At 44.7% G+C, this 22743-nt stretch overlaps 1 protein-coding gene across 1 annotated transcript in view; it reads left to right on the top strand.

Annotated features, from left to right (window-relative positions):
- The first annotated feature begins 15375 nt into the window (after positions 1 to 15375).
- LOC138604829 (deoxycytidylate deaminase-like) overlaps positions 15376 to 22743 on the top strand; it is a 115312-nt gene continuing 107944 nt past the window's right edge. Inside the window, exon 1 of the mRNA XM_069676835.1 lies at positions 15376 to 15445. The gene's annotated coding sequence lies outside the window, so the exon portion shown is untranslated. The remainder of the gene's footprint in view (positions 15446 to 22743) is intronic.

Below are 22743 nucleotides of genomic sequence, written 5' to 3'. Positions count from 1 at the left end.
CAGGCAGCCAGGTGAACGAAGTGACGCAGGTAGCAGGCGAAGCCAACAGAGCTGCAGGCCGTTCTTTCCTTTTCAGGCTCTCAGAGACCCTTCGGCCACACCAACAGCCCGGTGACAGCCGTCCTGCACACCTGAGCTGGAAATGAGACAAATTATCCCACAACACTGCTAACCACACACACACACACACACACACACACACACACACACACACATAGGTCGCTGTAAATCCTGAGACCACCCGGGTCCGGGCAGACCACCAGGCCGATCAGTCCAGGGCTGCATGTTTTTGATCAGCCGGTCTGGGAACACACGTAAAACCTGGCAAAAGGAGGAAACACACACACACACACACACACACACACACACACACACACAGGCACACACCACCTTCAGGCCTGTGTGTTGCATGATGAGAGCTAATGGGCTGACTGATGGAGGGGCTCACAGTGGGGGAGTGGGCTGAGGCGGGGGGGCGGCTGTGGGGGTAAAGACAGGGATTAACACAGGGGGACACCAGGAACACGTCCAGCACTCATTAGTTCAGTTACAAACACGCAGGACAGCGATGACACGGTTCCACTGGGATGAAATCCATGTGGATAACAGAGAAACTACGGTGGCCCACCTGGGACAAACATGCTGCAACAGTCTGCAAATTCAGAAACGATGTAAACAACAATCCAACATAAACACAACAACAGAAATGTGCCACAGGATGACAAAGCGGACACCGACAGCTCACACAGAACCCAAACACACAAGCAGATCCAGTCAGGACAGCGACAGAGCTCCGGAGCTTCTATCCATCCTTACTCCTATCTGAGGCCGGGTCGCTGTGGCAGCAGGCGAAAGCAGGTTAGCCCACACGTCCCTCTGCCCAGCAACGTTTTCCAGCTCCTCCTGGGGGATCCGAGTCATTCCCAGGCCAGGTGGGATAACTAATCCCTGCAGCTCTGGGTCTGCCCCGGGGTCTGCCCCGGGGTCTGCTGCTGGGAACCTAAACGTGTAGTGAGGGTCAAGGGGCAGCTCTTTTACAGTTTACTGTAAAGTCCAGACTCAACAGGTGTTTACTAGTTTAACTGTCTGTAACGCAGCTTCATGTTTATAAAGGAGCTCGTCCAGATAACAATCCCCGTCATGCATAACGGCTCCAGACCGTCTGTGTGCCCGTGTGCCGGGGGTTGAGCCTCGGACAGCCCCGGACCGTCTGATCTCCTGATTGTAATAATATTGACAAAATATTATTTCAAATTATTTGATCACACAAAAGGTGAATCGTAGTCATGATCAGTGTAAACTCAGAGCGTGACAGTTCTCATAACACTGCACTGCAGTCCCACCAGCTCTCTGCAGGCGGTATATTCACTCTCACTGCGCGCTGCTGTTAGCGCTGCTGTTAGCGCTGCTGTTCGTAGATTAGGTGCTTTTTGCACTGAGGCTCATTTACATAGAAAGGGGCTAAATCTGCTCCAAAGGCACAGTGACTCATTTAAGCGGAGCACAGAGACGCTGTTTGCTCTGCAGCGCACTTTGGGGCGCGTTCAACCCTCTGAGTGTGCTTTGAGAATGAGGCGGAGTCTGTCTGGGTCATTTGCAGGTTTAGCGGGCGCAAAAGATGTGCAACCCTTTGGTGAATCAGGCCCGCAGTGTCATCCTGCAGTACCTCTGATTACCACAGGATGGCGCCTGTAACATGCAGAGCATCAGGGCGTACACTGCCCCTCTGAACTAACTGATACTGGCTCACATCAGCATCATCTCACATCCCAGTGACTGTTCTCTGCTTCAGGCTGAGGCACAGGAAACATTCAGTTTACAGCGGTACATCGAACTCCATGTTTTAATTACATTTAACAATAAATCTTTTAAGGTTTAATCTTTATTTTGTCTCCTGTTGTTGCTCGACACTTTGAAAAGAAAAAACGACCACCTTCTCGTCCTATGGTCCCTCCCGGCTCCACAAAACCAAGATGGTGACGTTTAAAACGGTAAAACCACAGGGCGACTTCACAGTTCTCGACTGACGCACAGGTGCAGTATTTGAACCAGAGCTCCACAGGAAGGTTTCTGCCTTTTGTTTACATTGTGAGATAAAACAGAAAAGACAAGAAAACAACAAGGCCTTTGCTGTGTTCAGAATCGGATACTACATGCTACATGCTACATGCTACATACTGCATACTGCGTTGGGCGGTCGTCTGCAGTATGGAGGAGCTTTTCAAATTAATCTTGCAGTATGCTACGCCAGGCGGAAGTAAACAATAACCGCCGCTTCTTTAGCTATAGCGCCCCCTTCTGCTGAATGCTGCTGCCATCCGTCAATTCAACTGCCGCTGTGACGTTCCAATGCTTTGCATTGTGGGATACAGCAGGCGAGGCAGACTGGTCCGATGCATACTGGAGAGTTTCTCTGAATGAGTACGACATCCGGGGATTGTTGGCGTACTGCACATTTAGCTTTTGTTTGCATACTACAGACCACATTTTGGTCACATGAGTACATACTGCATGTATAGTATGGCATTTTGAACACAGCCCTTACCTGGCGCGCTGCAATCTGTTCCTCAATATAGCGGATGAGTACATATATGTGTAATCATGTAAAAAGTCCTGTTAGCACGGTTAGCATCACTGTTTCTGTCACGTCCGTCATTTTGCATGGAATGTTACCTCATTAGTGACGCCTCACAAAGGAGATAACGGCGCACATCCTGATGTCACAAGCCAAAAACGCTGATTACCCCGTCTACACCACAGACTGTTTAAAAAGATGGTCGTCATGACAGCCAAACCCTCTCTATCGCCCCCTGCTGACTGGCTGCAGTATAGCTCATAAAGCCCGCCTCCTCCGTGTTAACAGATGGGACATGAGTCAAACTATAAAATCAAAATACACGCCCGATAAATTTTTCTCTAACATGGTTTCTGTCATTATAGTTAGTTCTTATCCTGCTGATTTATGTCACAGTGTTCATTTTTCTGACATGTTTACTTTTAATTAGTTATTTGATGCTGTCAAAATGATGATTGACAGCTCTGTTGACAAATTCGGCTCCTGCAGCCGATCAGTTCCAGGTGAGCAGAGCGGAGGACGATCCGCGAGTGGAGATGTAACTGAAACAATCACTACAGTCATTGAAGTTTCCATACCTGTGAACTTTAACCTCAGACCAACACAAGATGTGTTTGGGTTAGCGGAAGTGGCTACGGCCGCTTCACTCGCCGATCTCTACTGCGCAGACTCTGGCTCCGTATGACGTCACCATCGCAAGATGGCAGCGCCTATCACAGGGGCTGTTTTGGCATCAATTACGTACAATGGGAGCAGATGGAGACGCGTCGTCCATCTATATATACAGTCATTGGTTTACACGTCTCTATGGAAACGGAGTTTCTAAAAGTCTTCACCCTGGCCAGAGTTTTACAAAAGATCCGTTTTCAGTGACCAAAACGGCGTTTGTGTGGACGAAAGGACAAAACACAGAGAAAAGGCTACATTTGAAAAATACCTGTGTAGGTGTACACATGGCCTGAGACAGGGGAACACAAAGACTCAATACTCTGGGGAGGTGAGGCTGATCAGACACAGGTGAGACAATAGGGGCGGGGCACATCATCAAACAAGCTGCAAACACACACAGGCAGGAAGTGGATCAACACGAGAGACAAGGTGACAAAGTAAAACAGGAAATGATCTAAACAATGACACGCTAAACTTGACAACTCATGGCCCATGCTCAGGGAGAGTTCAAAGGTCAGTGTTTGGTGAATAACCTGGTTTGTAATCACAGCGTTCATGCCTCTCTGCGTGCTCTCCTCCAGTCTGTCTCAGTGCTGCTGGGTGACGTGAGGCCGCTCTCGGAGCAGCTCGGCTTTGTTCGATGGCTCGTGAGCGTCCGTCTTCCTCTTGATCACATTCAGGAGGTTTTCAGTGGCTCAGATCTGAAGTGGGCGGCCGTGACATGAAGAGAGAGACGCTGATTTAAGGAACATTTGGAGTTGGCTCTTGTTTTAACCAGAGCTGTATGTGCATGTGACACACACCAATACATACTCATACATACATACATCAGTGTTACTATCATAAATGTATTCTCATGCTGTGTTTATCATATAACACAATATGTATAACATCTGATAATAATGCAATGATCATATATTTATCACAAGTTATTATTGTGTTACAGTTTTCATTATACACAACACTCCTGAGGTCATACAGTGACATCATGATGATCGTCATAGATAAAACTACATTCATAAACTAATAATAATAGAGTTCAGTAATGATAAAATAAAGGTGTAATAGTTGTTATGATGCAACCTTTTCTTGTTTCAGTGTAATCAGCTCGTGTGTTCATAATGTGAAGTCACAACAGAGGGCTTCACAGACGAGGACACACGAACATAACCAGGTGTTATTCTGCAGCACGGCCTCTGTGTCTGACGGTGCAGAGAGACTGTGGACCAACAGTGACACCCAGAGGAGCTCACGCGCTACTGCAGCAGACTGACGGCAACATCTCCACCCAGTGTTTGTGGTGCTTCTGTGCAGTCAATAGAAGGCCTCCTGCTGCAACTGTTTCATCACATCAGTCACCAATCCCTCTGAAAAACTACCCATCATGCATTGCATTGTACATGTTATGTATTTAACATGCAAATGAGGCCTCTGCATTTATGAGCTCTTTTACAGTCTACTTTATGTTTCTCTGTCAGTGCTCAGGTCCAGGTGTGACCAAGCAGCAACCTCTGGTGCTAAATGTGTCTGACTGGCTGAGTTTAGAGATTCTCTTGTGCTCCCTGTCAACTGACTTTAGTGTGTGCTGTCTGATAATCTGTTTTTGTTGCTGGTTGACTGTTCACATGCAACTTGTTGCTATGCTAATGTCAGATATGCTCTGTGATATTGGATCCTCAGTTGACAGTGAAGATGTGAAATTTCTCCCCTATAACCTTGATGTTTGCTAAGAAGAGACCTCAGTTGAAGCAATGTGATATATATACATATATATATATATATATATATATATTAGGGCTGTCAAAGTTAACACGATAATAATGCGTTAACACACATTCCCTTTAACACCACTATTTATTTTGACGCATGATTCTGTCTGCCAAGAAGTCCTTGTACACTTCGTCAACTTTCAGGACATCAGGATCTGGTAGCTCCGCCCGTACTGCCCTGTAACATTTATTCCTGTAAAAAAAGTATTCTTTCACAATTAGGACTATATAACCACTGTAGTGGAGGTAATAGGAAGCTTGATCTGGGTGCTAGTTGGGATTCATCACTAGAGTCAAGTCGGCCATCTTTGGTACTGCAGGTCGGGCCCTCCATCGCTGACAGCTGTGCTGGGGGCGCCTTACAGCTTCACGCCCTCACAAGATCCAGAAGGAGCGTCTAAGCTCAGCAAACACCCGCTCTGGACCTGGATGGCGGAGACGGCTGTCATAGTCTTTGATCAGAAGCTTAGTCACTTGATGGCCTGGGTCTAGAATGACTGGATGAAGAGCAGTAGGTTTCAGGTCTTCAGCTCGGCGGAGTCGTCCTCCAACTCGGATGAGCTCTCCACTTTCATCCAGCTCTGGAGACAGAGTGAGCATTCGACTGCTTCTAAGGACTGACTTACCAGCTTTAAGTAGGTTGTACTCCTGCGGGAAACTATCCATCTGAGCCCTCTGGAGGATCAACCGCTCAGCCTGGCGGTAGTCTTCAGCCGTAGGTTGACCATTAGTGCAAGTCGCCCCATGTAACTCCTGCACTGTCGCTTCCTTTAGGTCCCTCCAAGAGCCGTACTGGCTAAGGTCGGCAGCTGGCGGCCTGGGTGCAGCTGCAGTGATCCCACAGAAGGTAGACTTACGTAGTTCTGAGACATCCTCTGCCTGGTCAGCAGCAGGATCCCCTGGCCATGAGCCTGGACTTAACAGGAGAAAGGGGGATCCCTGGCTCCATCTGTTTGGCTCAACAAGCTCCCTCAGCTTTTTCCCACGTGTCACATCATCCGCGGGGTTCCTCGCTGAATCAACGTATCTCCAAGCATGCCTATCAGTCAGATCCTGGATTTCGGCCACGCGGGTGCCAACGAAGACCTTGAATCGACAGGATTCTGACTTCAGCCATGTCAGCACCGTTGTGGAGTCCGACCACAAGGTCGCCTGATCAATGGTGATGGTAAGCTCGTTCTTTAGCACCTGTGAGAGTTGTGCACCATTAAGTGCAGCACAGAGCTCTAACCTGGGCATGGAATGAAATCGCTTGGTAGCGACTCTGGAGCGGGCCATCAGGAATGATAGATGCACTCCACCGTGTCTGTCAGTGGTTCGGAGGTATGCCACAGAGCCATAGGCTTCTTCAGAAGCATCGCAGAATATGTGCAGCTCTCGATAAAGAACAGAGATGTCCACCTCCTTGCTCAAGTATGGCCGTAGGAGGGTGACCTGAGGCAGGAGTTGTAGTTCTTCCTCCCAGGCTTTCAATTGCTGCAGAAGCTCCTGAGGTAACAGTGGGTCATCCCATCCTCTGTGTTTGTCCCAAAGGTGTTTGACAAGCATCTTAGCTCTGGTGGTGTAGGGTAAAATAAGCCCCAAAGGGTCATACTGACTGGCCAACACTCTATATATGTTGCGCATTGTGGGAACACCGTAATCCACATGGCGATGTTTGTAGCCCAGGACATCAGTGTGGAAGAGCCAGCTTAGCCCTAGAGTGGATTCTGGGGCATCTACCTTGTTCTGAGCTAGCCATAGTTCAACACAAGCTGATTGACTCTCTTCTGGTAGGTGACTGATAACGTCTGGTTCGTTGCTGGCCCACTGGCGCAGCTCAAAGCCTCCAGATGCCAGGAGGGATCGTAATTTGTTGATTAGGTGCCTCTCCCCAGCAGTGGTGGGGACGCTCTGGAGGCAGTTATCCACATAGAACGATTTCTCGATTGAGGTCCTCACTTCTTCATCTGGCTGGCTATTGTCAGTGACGTGGCGCTGTAAAGCAAACGTGGCACAGCAAGGACTACACGTTGTTCCAAACGGTAGCACCTGCCATTCATACGCCTCAGGAGGTCCTTCTACACTGACATCTCTCCAAACAAATCTGAGCAGGGCACGATCTTCTGGAAGGAGGCGAACCCGGTGGAACATGCCTTTGATGTCTCCACTGACGGCCACTGCATGCTCCCTGAAGCAGAGCAGGACTCCCAGAAGTGATGCTCCTAAGGTAGGCCCAGGCAGCAGGTAGTCATTCAGGTTCTGGCCTCGGTATTAGTAGGAGCAGTTGAACACCAGCCTATTCTTGCCGTTATGGCTAACCAGATGGTGGAGAATAAATCATGTCTCACAACCTTCCTTAACTGGTACTTCAGGGCCACATTTGATGATCAGTTTTGTCAACTCCTGTTTGTAAGCTTCGGCCTGTGCAGGGTCCCTGGCCAGCCGCCTTTCTACACTTCTTAAACAGGGCATGACTGCTTCTTTAGTAACCCGAAGGAGTGGCATATCCCTCCGGCGGAGCAGTGGGGTAGCATAACGGAGTATGCCCCCAACCTCTACTTTAATGGTTTTGGTCTCCAGGATGTTGATGGCCTCTTGGTCCTGCCTTGACCGGGTAACTAGCTTCTCGCTTCTGAATGGCACAGTGTCAACCTGCCATAATTTCTCAACGTGCTTCATCAGCTGGCTCACCTGGGGCACTACTGTGGTGAATAGGCACTGCCCTTTAACACCACTATTTATTTTGACGCATGATTCTGTCTGCCAAGAAGTCCTTGTACACTTCGTCAACTTTCAGGACATCAGGATCTGGTAGCTCCGCCCGTACTGCCCTGTAACATTTATTCCTGTAAAAAAAGTATTCTTTCACAATTAGGACTATATAACCACTGTAGTGGAGGTAATAGGAAGCTTGATCTGGGTGCTAGTTGGGATTCATCACTAGAGTCAAGTCGGCCATCTTTGGTACTGCAGGTCGGGCCCTCCATCGCTGACAGCTGTGCTGGGGGCGCCTTACAGCTTCACGCCCTCACAAGATCCAGAAGGAGCGTCTAAGCTCAGCAAACACCCGCTCTGGACCTGGATGGCGGAGACGGCTGTCATAGTCTTTGATCAGAAGCTTAGTCACTTGATGGCCTGGGTCTAGAATGACTGGATGAAGAGCAGTAGGTTTCAGGTCTTCAGCTCGGCGGAGTCGTCCTCCAACTCGGATGAGCTCTCCACTTTCATCCAGCTCTGGAGACAGAGTGAGCATTCGACTGCTTCTAAGGACTGACTTACCAGCTTTAAGTAGGTTGTACTCCTGCGGGAAACTATCCATCTGAGCCCTCTGGAGGATCAACCGCTCAGCCTGGCGGTAGTCTTCAGCCGTAGGTTGACCATTAGTGCAAGTCGCCCCATGTAACTCCTGCACTGTCGCTTCCTTTAGGTCCCTCCAAGAGCCGTACTGGCTAAGGTCGGCAGCTGGCGGCCTGGGTGCAGCTGCAGTGATCCCACAGAAGGTAGACTTACGTAGTTCTGAGACATCCTCTGCCTGGTCAGCAGCAGGATCCCCTGGCCATGAGCCTGGACTTAACAGGAGAAAGGGGGATCCCTGGCTCCATCTGTTTGGCTCAACAAGCTCCCTCAGCTTTTTCCCACGTGTCACATCATCCGCGGGGTTAGGCCCAGGCAGCAGGTAGTCATTCAGGTTCTGGCCTCGGTATTAGTAGGAGCAGTTGAACACCAGCCTATTCTTGCCGTTATGGCTAACCAGATGGTGGAGAATAAATCATGTCTCACAACCTTCCTTAACTGGTACTTCAGGGCCACATTTGATGATCAGTTTTGTCAACTCCTGTTTGTAAGCTTCGGCCTGTGCAGGGTCCCTGGCCAGCCGCCTTTCTACACTTCTTAAACAGGGCATGACTGCTTCTTTAGTAACCCGAAGGAGTGGCATATCCCTCCGGCGGAGCAGTGGGGTAGCATAACGGAGTATGCCCCCAACCTCTACTTTAATGGTTTTGGTCTCCAGGATGTTGATGGCCTCTTGGTCCTGCCTTGACCGGGTAACTAGCTTCTCGCTTCTGAATGGCACAGTGTCAACCTGCCATAATTTCTCAACGTGCTTCATCAGCTGGCTCACCTGGGGCACTACTGTGGTGAATAGGCACTGCTGTGGTCGGGTGAGGGCACAGGCTACACTAGCTGGGCCCTGCAGCACCCAGCCCAGCCTTGTGCGAATGGCAGCAGGACCCCCTGGAGGTCCCAACCTGACAGGTCCAATCGGGGTGACGAGATGGGGGTAGTAACTCCCAATGAGGAGCAAAGGCTTAATGTTCTTAAGGGTTTATATGGGAAGGCCAACAAGGTGGTTATAAGTCTTCCGGAGTTGCTCCATGGGGTAGGTATGGCCTGCTAGTCCGATGCGAGCAGTGGGGAAGGCACCTGTAATCTTGAACTTGGTCTTTGGTTTTGACGGAGAAGAAAGGGAGAATGACACTGATGCACCACGGAGGGTCTGCACATCCTGTCTTATGGTGCGTAGTGGTAGGTCCTCTGGGGTCCCCTGCACACCCAACTTCTCTGCAGCCTCCGGCAGCAGCATAGTTCTCTCTGAACCGTCGTCCAGTATGGCGTAGGTGTTAAGTGTGTGGTCACCATGGTGAAGTCGGACTTTAACGACCTTAAGAAGGACCCTACTCCCTTCAGGTGGTCTGTCCAAATACAGAACCTCTGTGGTGGCCCTTGTGCCTGGGCTCTCTACTGCCATTGTTGACACTGACCCCTGAGGTGACCTCACGTTGATGTCATGCAGCACTTGGAGGTGTTTCCCTTGACAGAGGCTACATGCCTTCTTCAAGTTACACTGGGCCGCCTGGTGTGACCGTGCACAGCGCCAACACCTCTTGTTGCTCTTAATCCAGACTGTCAGCTGCTCCTTTGTTAGTCTGGATAGAGCTGTACACTGACTGAGATAGTGCTCCTCATTGTTGCAGAATGGACAGTAGGGCTTGCTCTTGTACCCTTTGAAGGAGCTACCTGGCACTGGTACCTCTGGTTTCTTAACAGTGTCCTTCACACCATGGAGGACAGTGAGTTGGCGCTTACCCTGCCGCCCCTCGGTTCTGGACACCGACTTCTCCTTAGCCCCTCTTGCTTCCAAATGTCCTTCTGAGTCCTGGCACCAGGACTCGTATTTCAGCCACTATGAAAGGTCAGTTAAAGTGTGAGTTTGTGTGCCCGGATGGAACATGCAGCGACGGAACTCCGCTCTCTGCTCAGGTGGCAGCTTACTCAGCAGACGAGCTACATGTGATCCACACTTTAATTCTACTTCTCCCTCAGGGCCTAGTGTTTTAAACATTCCCACAAGTGACTGTATCTGGAGGGCGAACTGCTCAAATGCAGCGATGTTACCACGGCTGACGTCCGGTGAGTCTATCACAGCAGCAATACGTCTCAGCGCTATCTGATGTGGTTGACCAAATTTGTCATTCAGGGCAGCCATTGTGTCTGAGAAGGGCGTTGGAGAGTTGAGGTAAGCGTCTGCTATCAGTTTGGCCTCTTCTAATTGCAGGTGATCAACCAGCACTTGGTATTTAAACAGCTCAGTGGCATTATATGGGAGAAGGTTCTCCAGTGAGATCTTGAGCCGTGCAAACTCACTTGGGTCCCGACTTGAGAAGTTGCAGATGGTTGGTCATGGCCCATGGTAACTTGGCTCTGAGATGATAGAGCCCTGATTCAGTCTAGAATGTGGGGGATGTGTCCATGACAGGTCTGGAGGCTGTTGTGGGGATGTTGGATTATGGCGAGGTTCATTCTTATGTCCACCATAAGCCGCAGGATGTTTGGGCTCTGCAGTAGGAGAGCTGTGTGGCCACAGCGGTGTCTGGACAGGCTTAAACCAGGGGGGTGAACAATAGGCAGGGTCGTCCCATGACCTCGTAGCAGGAAGAGCCTCACGTGCCGAGTGTTGAACTTGTGGCTGACTCACAAACATCTTAGTAGGTGGGGCTGGTAATGCCTCTGCCTTAACACGTGGCAGGTCCCCAGGCAGCAACCCTGGCTCTGGCCATGGTGGTGGGGCAGGCCAGTCTTCCTCTTCCTTAACACTAGGTCCACTTTTTACTGCTGGCTGCGTTGACACCCAATCTGGCTTATTGGTATGAAGGGAAGATGGTCTCTTTAGGTTCTTTACAGCATCAACCAACTGTCTCATGTCTGCTCTCAATGCTTTGAGCTCAATTAGATCTGATGACATGCCTGCTGAAGGAGATACCTCTCCTGACGAATGTCCTCTAACTCTGCTTTGTTAACCTCATGTAGATGTCTAGGGTGCAGTGCTGGAGATAGTGGAGTAGAGTGATCTTGTGACCGTTCCCAAAGCTTCCTCTCTGTCCACCACTGGGGGGCTAGCTCTTCCTCCTCGATGTGCTGTTGGCTCTCAGCTCCATAGTACGGTGGCTCATAGCCCAAATCCGTTTCTTGTGGAATAGCATCCCCTCTCTGTAGGTGACTTGGTGGGGGAGAGTTATAAGGGGATGTGAGGGAGGTCATCCTGACCTTACCCTCTCGGTGAGCAGTCACTACTCCTTCTCTGTATCTCTGACTGAGGTAACCTAGATGATACACCTCATAATCTGCATAGCGTGCAGGAGGGCGCAGATGTCGTCTAGGGCGTGCACCTTGAGCCTCATACTCTGGCGATGGTTCCATCTCTGACGTAAGTCCAGTGATATCCGGCTCGAAGGACCATTAATGTAGTGGAGGTAATAGGAAACCGCTTGATCTGGGTGCTAGTTGGGATGTATCATTAGATTCAAGTCAATGTGTCGGCCAGAACACCACTTAAGGCCAAAGCTCAAGAGTATGTATTGAAGAGGCAGGCGATGGTTGATGCTGCTTTATTCCATCCTTAGTAGTGACAGGCTTACAGGTAATCCAGTTGCAATACAAGGTAACGTGGGTGCGTGCGTGTGTATGTGTGTGTGTGTGTGTGTGTGTGGTTTCTATAAAAGAAAGAAGATACATGCAAATGAATGAATGATATATACATAAATACACTCATATGAACAGAGAAGTGATAAACACTCCTTACATGAGATTCTCTCTCATACATTCTGTGAAGTTACTGCCAATGTGAACCTAACACTTCCGGTTATTTACGGCTAATGTTAAATCTCCCGCTGCCCAACCGGCAGGATACCTTTATTTTGAAAACCTACGGACGTGCTACATCCGTCACCGAGTGATCAAAGCACAGACGGCCACAATATGATTAACACCATTCACGTCGTACCCAAGCTCACCAATTAAGCACATAACATTACTAAACAGATTATGAACACATTAACACACATGAACATGTTTAAACTTTACGTGATGCAGGTCCGACGACCGTAATTACGTGCATATAATTAGCATAAACATCAAACAGCCAACATCAAAGCGCAGCATCCTGATCAGAATTGGCTGACATTAAGTTTGTGTATCTACATTAACACAAGAAATACGGTCATTCAGTAGAAAATACTTACTCTTATGCATTTACGCACACATCACTCTTCACAAGTTATTGCACCGCACTGTCCCTCACTCATCTATCACTCTGAAGCAGCCGGCTTATTAATGTGAATGACGTCACTTAATACAGCGAGCCTGTGGGTAAGCTCCCAATCGTATGATCTTGACGATATACGCCAACAGTACTTCAAAACAAAAGACCCCAAATAATTAAAGGCACTTAATAATAATTATTAACACACTTGTCACTTTGCAGCCTTTTCTACAACCACAGAGATATATAGTTGGCTGTACAATTAGATAGGTAAAAAAGATGACCTTACTCCGGCAGCAACTTCTTCAGCTTTGTGGAAAAGAACACCATGTGACCCACTCTGCCCGGTTTCACACCCTTTTAATTACCCAATAGAATTATCAGATTAATTGAAATGGTCATTGATGCAACATACAATATCAGATTGTGACTCTCCACTCGCTGAAGAGGAAAGGATAGCCGACAGCGGTGTTTGCTGCCTTTTACTGTCACGTATTGAGCTCGGCACGGCCTGATGGGCCGGCTACGTTCATGATAAGTTCAGTGGGCAAATACGTGAGCGTGATTGGAGGAGAGTAGGATCCATAGACTCCAGTAGAGGACAGAGCCTGTGTGAGATAGTAGCATTGGGTTCACAGATCTGTAGACAAACTTAAAGTGTGGATGATGTGTATTATATTACCTGCCCAGATTTGCTCCCCCTCCTCCCTCTTACCAGCAGAGTGTAAGTTGAATCAAATTGTATCAGTGCAAATAGTCTAAATCATGAGCTGCTAACAGTGTTCTACCTTTAAGTGTCTCATAAGAGACTTACGAGCTGGCTGCAATATAGCAGATACATCTATTTACCTTCCTACTTGCGCACTCTTTCCATGAATGCCGTCTTCAACCATCTAGAGCTAGCTCGCGAACAAAGAGTGGCAGAGCAAGGTAGTTTAATGCGGTTAACAATGACAACGATGTTGTGAAAACTCCTGCTGGTTTCTCCACACTTGTCTACCTCATCTTGAAACAACCACACTGAGCAGAAATTCAGCTTTTTGTTTGTTAACATCACTTCCTGTTTGACCAGATGAGCATCAAACACTCAGTGAACAAAACAATAATTTATGTCCTCACGAACATGAAGTCATCCCATCGATCTGCTGTAATGAAGCGTAGTCTGACCTGTTGGGCACTCCTTCACAGGCAGGTGTCACATTCATTAATTAGCAGCAGATCTACGCCCATCTTCTTTATGTTCTAATGAGGTAGAAATGTGAGTAGACTGGTTACTCAGGTATTTCAGTCTCGTCTATGAGGTTACTTTCTTTAAAATGAAACTGACAGCTGAAGCTGCAAGTGTTTCATTACAAGAAGATACATTTGTGACTGAAAGTGGATTCAAGAATGAACAACTTTTCACACAACATCCATGGAAACATTGATGTGCATTATTACACTGTTGATCACAAATCTATTCGACTTTTTATGGAATCTTTCTTTTCTTTGAGTAAAGTTTTGCTCTCGGACTTATTCAGTTTCATCTCACAACAAAGATGCAGAAGTCACCTGATAGTCCTCACAGGTGTAAGTGATCATGTGAGGAAAGTTTGAACTCTTCAAAGAAGAGAGGGTGTCTGCCTCCCGGACCCTGACTGGTAGATTGTTCCAGAGGAGGGGGGCCTGGTAATTGAAGGCTCTACCTCCAACACTACTCTTAGAGACTTTGGGTACCACAAGCAGGCCTGCATCCTGGGAGCGCAATGTTCTAGAGGGGTAATATGGCACTATGAGCTGTTTAAGATATGATGGTGCCTGACCATTAAGAGCTTTGTAAGTAAGAAGAAGGATTTTAAATTCTATTCTAGATTTTACAGGAAGCCAGTGCAGAGAGGCTAATACAGGAGAGATGTGATCTCTCTTCCTAGTTCTTGTCAGCACACGTGCTGCAGCATTTTGTACCAGCTGCAGAGTTTTTAGTGACTTATTAGGGCAGCCTGATAGTAACGAGTTACAATAATCCAGCCTGGAAGTAACGAATGCATGGACGAGTTTTTCTGCATCGTGTTGAGACAGGATGTGTCTGATGTTTGTTGTGAAGGTGAAAGAAGGCTGTCCTTGATATTTGTTTTATGTGGGAGATGAAGGACATATCCTGATCAAACAGAACTCCCAGATTCCTAACAGTAGTGCTGGATGCCAGGCTGATGCCATCTAGGGCAGCTATATCATTAGAGAAAGAGTCTCTAAGGTGTTTTGGGCCAAGCACAATAACTTCAGTTTGTCTGAATTAAGTAGCAGAAAGTTTCTAGTCATCCAGATCTTTATGTCCTTAAGGCATGCTTCTAGTTTAGATAGCTGATTGGTTTCGTCTGGCTTCATAGATAAGTATAATTGAGTATCATCTGCATAACAATGAACATTAATGGAGTGTTTCCTCATGATATTACCCAGAGGAAGCATATATAAGGTAAAAAGAATCGGTCCGAGCACAGAACCTTGTGGAACTCCATGACTAACTTTGGTGTGCATAGAGGACACATCATGAACATTAACAAACTGAGATCGATCTGAATGTTTAAACCTGTGAACAGCCAAAGAAAAAAAATGGATTTGAGCAATAAGTCAGAATTGAGCACTAAGGCCTGCAGTGTGAAAGTAGCCTAGATGGTAAAGAGGAGCTTTTGGAATATGTTGCCTCAGTGTAGGCTTTACCAGGAAGGGCATTGTTGTGGGTGCAGTCAATCAGGTTTGTTCTTGGCAGACACGCGTTGAAATCTTTTGAACAGTGAATTCCTCTGCCTACATGTTGACGCAGCGAGGCGTGTTTTATTTTGCTTGTCTAGATAAAAGCAGAAGACTCGACGGTCACTCCAGTATTGTATCTGGAAGAAGTATCTGGAAGACGATGGCCGGGGCTCAGCCAAGGTATGGTGCTCCACATATAAACTTTGATTGTCGTTTCAGGGCACGAGACGGACAGAGTCTTAGGTATCCTGCTGTCTGTTACCTCGTTAGTTACATTTATCACAAATATTCTGATCACCATCTTCATCTACGTTCATGTACTGAATGAAACTTATTATGACGCTACCTACAGAACAAATCAATAATTTGACACAAAAGTTTGACTTGGAAATGAAGAAGGATTTTATTTCTTCCGCTAAAGAAAGACTCCGTAGACTCTGGAGCCTTCTCCAAATCCAGAATTCTGTGATTTATTAGGACTTACAGGTCTCAGCTGATTGTGTGTCTTTACTCCTGACTCATGATATTCATGTTGTCAACATATTTTAACATTTGAATGTTTTCTAACTCGTCGACTGGTTATAAAAGTAACATTTTATCTTCGATGTTAATGTTCATAAAACTGATCTGAAATGTGAATCAAAGTTGCAAATGCTGTCATATCATTACCAGTTTAACTGTTTGAATGTACACATCATGTTAAAGTAGCTGAGACGTGAACGTGTGTGAACAGAGGGCTCAGGTACCACCGTCCTCCCTGATCACAGCACTTTACATCCTCCATGTTGTTGTTGTGTGTTGTGTGCAGATCAGACATCCTGGACTCAGATGATTACTTCATGGCTGTAGCCAGTCTGGCTGCCAAAAGGAGTAAGGACCCAAAAACACAGGTTTGTGTGTGTGTGTGTGTGTGTGTGTGTGTGTGTGTGTGTGTGTGTGTGTGTGTGAACTACCAGTCAGTCTACAGTTTGTAAGTTGAACCATGCGGTGGCCGACGAAGTAAACTCTCTGAAAAGGGGTAAAAACATGAGAGATTCCTCACCAAGTTTGACGACAGCGAGTAACATGAACGTCACAGCAGCATATTTTTGAATTTGCATATTTTTGAATTTGCATTTGTTCATTGTGCCGTTGGAGCGTGTTTACCCTTGTTGGCCACCGTAGAACCTGGGGGGACAGACAGGAGGGTGAAGGTTAACCTGGTTCAGACATTAAACAAGCTGAGCAGCATTTTCAGTGACAAGTGGTGATCATTAGAAATGTTGATCAATATACAAAACATTTAATGATCATATTTCTAACCTGAACAGTAATGTCCTTCATATTAATTTTTTCCCCCCAATATGTTTATTGCCATTTTCTTATTATATCATTACAACAAAGCAACGTTCAATAACAATTTGACCGTTGAAGACCAAAAATGCCAACATTGCACACTCCTGCATACACACCCATACACACTCAACTTGCATAGATATGAAATAAAGCAATAATAATAATAATAATAAAATTTAAATTTCAGAAAAAAATAAAAATATATATATATATATATATATAATAACAACAATAATAATAATGATAATATAGAAGATAAAATAAATAATAAATACATTTAGATGCTACATTTTACAATTTCTTTTCAGGTGAAGCTTACATTCCAGGTTTCTAGTATGTTCATGTGTGGTTCCCAGAGCTGCACAAAGTCTCTCCGCTTGCCTTTAGCAATGTAAGTGAGTCTTTCCAGACCGATAGAGTTCGTAAGTTCCTTTATCCACATTTTCAATGATGGAGCGTCCATACTCTTCCAACACAGAGCAATAGCTCTCCTGGCATGTAGAAGTCCAAAGTCCAGAATTTTAGTCCGCTTCTGTGTTTGTATAAAGTCCTCTGGATATATTCCAAGCACACAGAGTTTGACATTTAAGGGGAATCTGGTGTTAAACATCTCTGATAAACATTTTGTACCATCCTTCCAGAAAATTTGAATCTTTGGACATTCCCATAGACAGTGAAAAAGAGTGCCTTTCTCATTTGAACATTTAGTACAGACATCTGGAATAGTATCAGACATGTGGTGGAGTTTGACAGGGGTTATGTACGTTCTCATCGACCATTTATATTGAAGTAATTTAAACCATGTATTTATTGTCTGCTTTTGCACTTTTAAACAAGCCTCATTCCAGTCCGCCTCATCGATATCTTCCTGTATATCAGTTTTCCAAGCATTTAGTTTATCAAGTGTTGAATCTTTTGTGTATGCCACCAATATGCTGTAATATTTAGATAGGTGGCTCTTCCCTCCCAAATTTCCAAGTGTTATCTCCTCAAGTTTTGATAAAGGTGGAATATACATAATCTGTTCATATTTAGATGAAATGAAGCTTTTTAACTGTAAATATTTGAAGAAATGTTTTTGGGGATTTGATATCTCTCACATAATTGATTAAAAGAAAGTAAAACACCATCTACATAAAGGTCCTTCATTTTCTGAATACCTTTTAAAAACCATGACCCAAATCCTCCATGCTTTCTGCCAGGTGTAAACTGCTTATTACCCCAAATAGGAGTAAATTGCGACAGTACAGGCATATCACCTACATGTCTGTGTGCAGCATGCCAAACTGAAATTGTATTTTTAAGAAAGGGATTTTTTGTTACTTTTTTCAATGTCTTGATATCTGAAGAGTATAGATATGCATTTAGTGGAAGATCTGGAATGGACTTTTGCTCAATGCTTACCCAAGCTGGAGATGCCGTGGTGCAAAAGTAATATGATGCTGAAGTCAGCTGGGCAGCCATGTAGTACCATCTAAGATTGGGGAGTTGAAGCCCTCCCCTCTCATAAGGAAGGTATAATGGTTTAAGGCGGAGTCTAGCCTTTCTGTCATTCCAAATGAATTGACTGAATATTTTGTTAAGTTTATCGTAGAACATGTTTGGTAGTGGCAATGGGAGTGTTTGGAAACAATATAAACATTTAGGTAAAATAGTCATTTTTAATATATTAATTCGTCCGATCATGGAGATAGGCAAGCTGGACCATCGGTTCAATGTTCCTGTCACCTTGTCTACCAGGGGGTCATAATTTGCTGGGATTATTCCATCTAGTTTGGGAGTGATTTTAACACCTAGGTATTTAAAACCTTCAGTAGTTGTCATAAAAGGAGTATTTACTACGGGATTATGTCTTTCCTCTTTATTAAGAAACATTAATACTGATTTTGAATTATTAATTTTATATCCAGAGAACCCTCCAAATGTTTCAATTATTGTCATTAGATTAGGGATGCTATTTTTTAAATTTGTCAGGAAAAATATTATATCATCTGCAAATAAAGAAATGCGATGGTCTATCCCCCCAATTGTAATGCCTGATAGTCCTACGTGTGCTCTTACAGCCATGGCTAGAGGCTCAATTGCTAGTGTGAATAACAGTGGACACAGAGGGCAGCCCTGTCTGGCTGATCGCTGTAAACTAAAGGGCTTTGAGATGTTACTGTTAGTCAGGATTTGTGCAGTTGGGGTCGTGTATAGTAATCGAATACAGTTGAGATAAAGTTCACCTTGCCCATATCTTGGAAGGACTTCAAAAAGGTAACCCCATTCTATTCTATCAAATGCCTGACATGCATCTACTGATAGCATTGCTGTATCTTTTGCATTCTGTCGCTCATGCAATATATTTAACACCCGTCTGATATTGTGATATCCCTGTCGTTTTTGTATGAAACCTTGTTGATCATCAATTATCATTTAGGGAGATATTTATCTAATCTTTTAGAAAGTGCCTTGCAGACTATCTTTGTGTCACATCCCATTAAACTAATTCCCCTGTAGGATGAGCACTCCGTTGGGGGCTTGTTTGGTTTTAATATTAGGGTTATTGTTGCTAATCTTAGTGAATGTGGGAGCGTTCCTAAAATAAACTGTCACGGTTTCGGTTTAAACAAAAAAGGTGAGGACCCAGATGCAGACTGAAATAATGGATTTAATAAACAAAAGGCAAAAATGCAAAAACAAAATCTAAACTCCAACAGAAGGCAAAAAGGAAAATCAAAAGACACAGCAAAAAAACTTACAAACAAAACCAGGAACAGGTAATCCAAGAGACACGAGGGGTCAGGGGAAGCACAAAGAATATCCAGGGAAAGGTCATGGACATAGACTAACACACGTTTCTTCCTCTGGTGTCCACTTGAGGCTGTCTCCAGCAGTGAGTCAGTCCCCATAGAGCCCCATGTTAAACTTTACAGCAGAAATAAACATGAAAAGCAGTTTGGGTCTCTATAGCTCATTTCTCTCTTCATGACAATCAGAATCAGAATCAGGTTTGTTGCCAAGTAGGTTCACACATATGAGGAATTTGTTTTGGTGTTTAGGTGCAGAACAATTAACATAGAATTAGAATAAAAATAAGTAAAATACTTCAACAGAATAAGATAAAGAAAATAGGCAATGAGAATAAAAATATAAAAAACAATAAGTATAATATAAAATATGTACAACAGGTGTGAATAAAAACTGGAGATGTACAAGTGTAATGCATCCAAAACAACAATTGATTTAATATTCACAAATAAGTCTTTAAACAGGGCTCACAAGTGACCGTCATATTTTCACATCACTGAGAAATAAAGTGGTAAGACAGATTCGCAAAGCAGATTTCTTTATACAGATGGTAGCTGGGACAAATGTAAATGTAAAGTTAAAATGGGAAAATTTAAACAATATTATTAGAAGAAACAAAGATACAAAACACGACATACAGCTCCTGGTCCTCTAACTAACAATTTGGACATTATAGTCAATAGCTTTAACAATTTCTACATAAGCTCAGTTGAGGAACTAAAGATGCAACGTAACATTTCAAATGTCCAGAAACTTCCATTAACCCTCCCGATGATAGCAGACCAGTGTTTAGCAAAGGAGACATATCTGTCTCTGAGGCTCTGAAAATCACGTCTTCTCTGAAAGTTACTTTGTAACCTTGTAAGAAAAGTGATCTATAAATAAAGTGTATTATTATCATTATTATAAATGCATTCGGTGTGGACAGTAATCTTTGTAAACTCCACAGAGAGGTTCTTGCCAACCCAAGTGCACATTTAATGAACTTGTCCCTAAAACAAGGTAGCGTGACAACCACCTGGAAGACTGCTAAGTTACCACAGCTGTGATAAGACCAAAGCAGAGAACCATCGGCCGATAAGTATCCCACCCTTTGTATCAAAGGTGGCAGAGAAATGGCTTGACATGCAGTTAACAGAATATCTTAACAATTGTCAGACCCCTCTCCACCCAATGCAGTTTGCATCACTCCACTGATACAGCCACCTGTTATTTTCTTGAGAACATCAAAAGATTATTAGAGCAGGGTTGGTATGTAGGAGCCGTCTTTTTTTGGACCTGAACAAGCTTTCGACACAATAAATCATGAGGTGCTTCTTTCTTTTAAATATTTCTAACAGTGCCCTCTGCTGGATAAGGTCATATCTGTCAAATAGAAAACAAACTGTACAGATCGGAAATGCATAATCATCATACCTCAGCTGCTCAGTTGGAGTTCCACATGGCTCTATACTGGGACCGATCTTATTCAGCCTTTATGTTAATAACTTACCAAATGTTTGTCCAAAGTGAAACCTGTGCTCACCATACCTGGCTTCTTAGCTCATTCACTGTTTGTCATCAGTGATTTACTTGTTGGCTCCTGCAGGGAGTCAGGACTGTAGTTTTTTTCTCCCCAGACTATTGATTAGTAGTTACCTGATAGGTGTCGTCGTCACCACTAATACGATCTTAACGTATGGGAAAGGGTTAACCAGCTCATCACCAGCAAATGATTTGGTCACGGACACAGACTTTGTAGCTTTGATAACTTAGCATTTGCTAACCCCTCCCGCCTCCCCAGCTCCACCCTCACATCCAAATAAGCTTCACAAGACCAACATGGTGGCAGCTAAATGCTGAACTCGAGGCTTTATATGCACATAAAACGATGGGTGACCTCATGGTGGCTATGTCCATTATTTATACACCCTGTCTATTGGTGTGACAGAGAGAAAATAAATCATCTTCTTTTCTCTTACTTTTTTTTTTTTAACTTTGATTGTCATTAAATGACTGAAACAAGACAAACATGCTTAAAGAGACTGCTAAATGAATGAGTGGATGTGCCATCATTTTCTTCAGTTAAACAAAGACAAACTGAGGTAGTTGTTTTTGGAGCTAAAGGGGAGCAATTAAAAGTCTCCTTAAAAATCAGACCACTGCAGCTGATCCAGAACGCTGCTGGTCGAGTCCTCACTAAGACCAGGACAGGAGATCACTCCAGCTCTGAGGTCTTTACACTGGCTCCCTGTCTGTCAGAGAATAGACTTCAAAGTACTACTGCTGGTTCACAAAGCGTTGAATGGTACTATGGTAATGGGGATCTACTGACACAGTACGAACCATCCCAACCCATCAGGTCATCAGGGACAGGTCTGCTGTCTGTCACCAGAGTCAGAACCAAACATGGAGCAGCAGCGTTCACTTTCTATGCTCCACATATCTGGAACAAACTCCCAGAAACATGCAGGTCTGCTGAAACACACTTCTTTAAAATCAAGCCTGAAGACTCACCTGTCCACAGCTGCCTTTTATTTCTCATACTACTACTTATTCTAATTATTTATATCTGCACTGTGACTTTTATTCTTATATTCTTTGAGTGTCATCTTAAGTTTAAGCTTCTGTTTTATATTTGATCTTCACTTTGCTTTTTAATGTCTTGTTTTATGATGTTTCTTTGCTGTCGTTGTTCTGTGAAAGGACTTTGAATTGCCTTGTTGCTGAAATGTGCGGTATAAATAAACTTGCCTTGCCTAAATGCTAACTTTGTCCCGCAGTGTGCCACGCAGAGCTGAATGCCATCATGAACAAGAACAGTGCTGATGTGAAAGGCTGCACCATTTATGTGACTCTGTTCCCCTGCAACGAGTGTGCCAAGCTCATCATCCAGGCAGGTGTGTGTCCACAGCACACAAACACTCTGATCCTCTAATCAGCTGATAAAGATTTTTGAGTGTAAATCATTTTATTAGATTTTAGATTTTTAAGCTTTAGCTGCTTAAGGTTGGTGCTCACTGTGACTATTCGTTACAATATTATAGTAGGACTGAATACATGTTATCCAAAACAATTTGTTGGGATGGATTTCTTCATAAAGAAAACAAGAGGTCCTCTTCCACTGAAATCTGACAGCATTTGCTAAATGTAGTTCTTTCTTTTCACCTCACTCCCAACCCCTGTTCCAGGTATTAAGAGAGTGGTCTATCTCTCTGTTAAGCCAAGTGATAGAATTGACACAAAGGCTGCCAAAAAAATGCTGAAATTGTCAGGAGTAAAATTTGACAGGTAAGTCACGGTTTAAACTAATTTATGTTTTGCTTTCTTGCCATTAAACTTAAACTACTAAAACTCTGTACCTACTACAA

This window comes from Semicossyphus pulcher, unplaced genomic scaffold (genome assembly GCF_022749685.1).
Source record: "Semicossyphus pulcher isolate SPU_LCO1_2020_fin unplaced genomic scaffold, fSemPul1.0.p SCAF_27, whole genome shotgun sequence".
Lineage (NCBI taxonomy): Eukaryota > Metazoa > Chordata > Actinopteri > Labriformes > Labridae > Semicossyphus > Semicossyphus pulcher.
The sequence above is the reverse complement of the archived record's forward strand: the minus strand, read 5'-3'. Positions and strand labels throughout refer to the sequence as shown.